This window comes from Arachis ipaensis, chromosome B6, assembly GCF_059453495.1.
Source record: "Arachis ipaensis isolate K30076 ecotype BB chromosome B6, ASM5945349v1, whole genome shotgun sequence".
Lineage (NCBI taxonomy): Eukaryota > Viridiplantae > Streptophyta > Magnoliopsida > Fabales > Fabaceae > Arachis > Arachis ipaensis.
Window position 1 is genome coordinate 114,261,587 of NC_142441.1, and position 5,439 is coordinate 114,267,025.

Sequence of the window (5,439 nt, forward strand, 5' to 3'; positions counted from 1 at the left end):
AAAGATTAAGATTTAAAGGTTATATGGTTTGATTTTGAGTTATTAAGAAAATGAGCATGTTTTAAGTTTAGTTCATTTGGAAAAGAATGAATTATATTTTGAATTGGAACTATTGATGGACGGAATGAGAGGTGTGATAATGAAGGATAATGATTGAATATGATTAACGTATAATGATGAATGAGATGTGATTGAGAATGATGTGGATGTTGATGAATTTTAATTGAATTATTTATATGGCTTATGAATTTGAATAATCTGAGATACGAGATTCCCTGGATTAAGTGTCGTGGCTTGCCACCACGTGTACCAGGTTGAAAACTCGATACTCTGTTGACCCTACGACGTAAGTGTGACCGGGCACTATATAAATTCCCGGGAATGTTACCCCATTGAGCAATATTGATTATTTGAGAAAAATCTATGCATAGACTCTTGAGGATGCACGTCGGGGGACAGTCTAAGGACAATTCAGACTTGTCGGGTTGGCTGGATAACCGACAGATGAGCCTCATCAGCCATAGGACAGGCATGCATCATATGCATATTACTTGAATTACTTGCTTGTGCTCTAATTGGGTGTGCCTATCTGTATTTGCCATGCTAAATGTGTATTTGTTACCTGCAGTAGTTGTAACTTTCTTGTGTTTGCCTTTATCTGTTTATTTGTCTGTGAAAATGCATGATGGAATTGGAGGTATGGAGGAATGGCAGTATAGGACTTAGATTTAAGGTTAAGTTAAGTTAGGATTAAATATTTTTAGGAAACCACCTTTTATGACTTCTGTTTAATACTTTAAGCTCTACAATCTGAGTGTCGGCGTTCTAGGATTGCCTCTGGCATTCCCAGGACCTTATATATTATGTGTGTGGCACATTTACCATACTGAGAACCTCCGGTTCTCATTCCATACTATGTTGTTGATTTTCAGATGCAGGTCGGGAGCCATCTCGTTAGTCGTTTGGACTCTTAAAGCGGAGGAGTTACTGGATAGTGTTGTTGTATAGTTTTGCTGTACAGTGATGTATATATATGTACTTAGCTTTCTCTCCGCATAACTTGTCCTTTTTGATCCTCTTAGAGGTTTATGGAGAGGCAGGATTGTGTGTATGTACTTTTGGGTTTTGGATATGTATGTATATATGTGTAAATATTCTCCGGCCAGTCTTGACTTCGCAGGCTGAGTTAGGAGCTTGTTATTTTGTATCTTTGACACTCTATTCCTACTTCTGTTATCTTATGTTTGACAGTTACAGTTTTCTTAGCATGCAAGTTAACTCGTTCCTTGAGCGTTGCGCTTTTATCTCGTGATTTTTATTTCCCCTATCCTTCAAGGCTCCTAGCATATTATAACTCTTCTGCTATTATATGTACTTATTTTATTTTAGAGGTCGTAATACCACATCACCTCTGTTTTACGACTTAAGCGTAAAGCTTTGTGTGGTAGGGTGTTACAATAATAATAAAGTTCATGCTCGGTATATAGTTGTGGCTAGCTGTTCGCACAGATTGTCCTACCGCTTGAAAAATAAAATCCCTTATAATAATAAAGTTCATGCTCACGAATCAAGATCCTAAAAATTTCAGACTTCAAATTGTACAATGAAATGGCATGACTTCATCATTAACCCAGGTTCTTGTTATTTAAGAGTTTTTATCGTCCAATATCAGCTTAAATGAAACAAAGCAGCTTATATAATCAAAATCTAAGGAATGAGTATTTATATATTTCCAAAGGTAAGTTACAAAAAAATGTAATCAACCTAAGAACTAACCATTCTCTAATAAACTATGTATTTATAAATTTTGTTTACAAAAGATGCATCAAACTATAATTGACATACATATATAGAGTTCTTACAATAAACTTCCAAATAGGTTCTCGTGCAGAAAACAACTAAAGATGACATTAAAGCAAAAAGTACATAAATAAAAGAGCATTTTCAATTAAGCTGGAAATGCCTTCCTTGGATTCCCCATTAACCAAAGTCTATGTTTACTAACTACTCAAGTTTCCTTTTTCCAGCATGAACTTTCAATGGCTTGGTTGTAGAGCCCTGAACATCTAGACTATACAACCTACCAATAGCAGCACCTGCATTTGAATCAGCCACAACACCCTTTCCAGGAGTCTCAAGACCGCACTTAAAAATGCTCTCCGAACCTGAATCCTGCATGCGTAGCAACACATCTTAGAAAAGACAGATCTTAAGAGGGAGGGATTGATAAAATTTGCTCACAGCGGATGCTCTATGCATGTTTCATATGATATACAAACCTTAGATAAAGACACAACTGCAGCAGAATGTACATCAAACTCAGCCTCATTAGTACAGGATGCAGGCAATAGATTGGAAACACTTTGGTCAACTCCCTAAGAAGTAGTTATTAAGAAAAACTGTGTGATCACTACAATAACAAAGCAAATACTAAACAACATAACAATTAAAAGATAGAAAACACACCACCATATCTATAGAGCAAGACTAGGACTGATAAAGGACTATGAGTGTGTCATCATCGCTGATCTTAACTACATTATACACTTGATCAATTGAGGTGAGATTTTTCTTCGTAGTGGATAATTTAAACAAAAATTTCTTGTCTACAATGCTATCCAAAACTTTGGGATAGCACGCCACATTTTCTCCTCTCTGGATATTAGGAAAAAAAGAATCAATTCATTATTCATTGCTCTCTAATGAATTGAGTATATAAATCATTTTCTACACAAATATTAAAAAACTTACACTGATGTACTAAATCATTTTCAACACAAATATTAAAAACCTTACACTGAGGTTTTTCACTTCACTTGCAGACTTTCCAATAACCAGTTTGGCCTCTTGGTTCCAAATGATTAGGCCAATACAGCCAGTACTATCAACGGCAATAACATGAAGACAATACATGTTGAAAACGCATTATGGAATACATTAGAAAAGTGAGCAATACCCCAAAACAACTTAAATATATGTGCGAGCATTGAAACCAACTTTACCACAATGCTCGCACAGATAACGACCTTTATTCTCCTTCACTTTTCCGGGCAAATCTTACACGAAGCATAATACCAATCACTGCTACCAACTTCAATAGAAACCACAGTGGCTAATATCTAACATGAAGTTTCCTACACAAAATAAAAAAAATACACACACACACAATAACGCTAGTAGTAGACCCACATGAACAAAGCATGCCATGGTTGGAAAAACCCACAATAGGGGAGCTTACATTAGTTTTGTCCAAAACCTCCTCAATAGTAGTGATTGGTAAGGAACCGCCATGCAACTCATCACTAATTGAATTTACAGGCTGGCTCTGTATATACTTAATACACTGAGCCTTTAGATCACTTCTCTTTATTAACCTGAAGCACATGAGATAAAATAGGCAAACAATCTTACGAAGACATTATAGGGAAATTAATGAAATAAGGGAGCCAGTTAAAGTGAGGACAGACTACAGACTTTCAACACACCTGTTTCTTGAATGCGAGAACATCAGGGATCTCAAGGTTAAAAAATAGGCGAGAGGCATAAAGGCTATTTTGAACGTTGACCTCATTAAGATAGAAAATAGGCTAAAAGAGTTGTGCCACCAAGATAATAGGCTGACCATCATCTTTATCAAATAAGCCAAGGGCTTTGTCCACCAAGTCACCAAAGAGGGTGCACTTCATGATGTTTCCCCTAATTTTTTAAGTGGAACAAAATATAAGGACAAACAATGTAAACAAAGCCCATCCAAATGATAAATCAATGGTAAATCACAAAACCGAAAAAGGAATTGAAAATATACAGGAAACGAACTCTAGATCTTCCAAGTGTAGTTTAATACATTTACTTTCCTCTCCTGATTTTGTAACCAATGGTGTAACGTCCTCTCTTCCTACGACATGACCCATACAGTCTACAAAATAGTACACAAAGCAACCCAAAGAGCAAAGCGATTCATAAAGATACATACAAATTTAACCAAATAAGTAACCAACATTATACAATAACATTAAAAGAATAAACAAAATAAATAATCAATAACTTGATTTGCCCAGTAAATGGTTCTTGTTCACACCAAACATTGCCTCAATCTTCTCATATGAGATAAATTAAAAAGGATTAAATAGGAAACTGTCGCTGGGAAGCAAATTGACAGAGGTCTTGGTATAAAAGCTCAGTTTATACTTGTGGCTAGTTGTTCGCACAGATTGTCCTACTACTTGAACAATAAAATTTTTCATTGCATAAAGTTCATGCTCACGAATCAAGGTCCTAAATACCTCCATATTTGACTTCGGGATGGAGCAGTGTATATGATCACCCTACGCCAAAAAAGAAGCAAATAGAATAAACCACAATGGATAAAAAAATCCAAAGTGAATCTAATTAGAAAAGTTTAGGGTTTAGTAACTGGCCCTTTAATCTTGAAGCACCAACTCCATGCTGTAAATCTCTCTTGGGTTCCACTTGCTAGGAAACTCGTACAAGCGCACAATCCCGACTTTCAGATTCCCAGCCAGCTTCATTGGGTTGATATCTGCAACAGCATCCACTTTTTTATTCAGAGCACCAACAGGATTCATGAGAGCCATAGCAAAAAACAGGAAGGCAGAGCTCTGTCAAGTATACAAAAGACGTTTTTTTTTTTTGTAAAAGCTATGGAATTTGAATCGGACACATATTCACAAATCCAATTTGAATAGAATATATAGATGATACGAAGAACGTTGTTCAGAATCCAAACCATAAATACCACTCTCTCAAAAAGAAAGAAAAGAGCGCCAGATTTGAAAGTTAGAGCTAATTTAAAGGATTTAATCATGCTATACCTCGGATTTTCATCTCTGGATCCGTGGCTCACTGTCATCTGCCAATCAGAAGTTAGCATTTCTCTTATCACCCAATCAAGAAGTCGCATTACGCAAATACACCTCGTCTCGAGATTGCCGAAGCCCAACACCATAGAGAAAAGTCGCGTTACGCTAAGGCACCTCATTGACATCTCGTCCCCCCCCCCCCATTTTCCCCAATTCCAGTGCCTAGTGCAGTGTTTCAACCAAAGGGTAAAGAGAAATAACCTAAATCCTTTTGTTCCCCAATTTTAGTTTTAGAATTTTAGAAATAGATGTTATAGTGAAGTTAAAAACAGGTGTCGACAGGCTAGGCAGTCCACTGTTGGGGACTACCCAACTTTATAATAATAAAAGATACTAAAATCCAAACTCATCATGCAAGTCAGGTTTGTGTCACTGAGCAGGAAACAACGTTAATGGAGTGCGTTAAAAACATAAACTACAAGGTAGTAAAAGATGCAAATATTTTTTGATGAAAAAAATGCAATGCAATGTGAATTGTTAGAGAATATAACGGTTCGCGTGCCTTCTCCGATCAATTTAAACTTTTGGAAAAGTGGCTTCATGACACCCATACTTACAA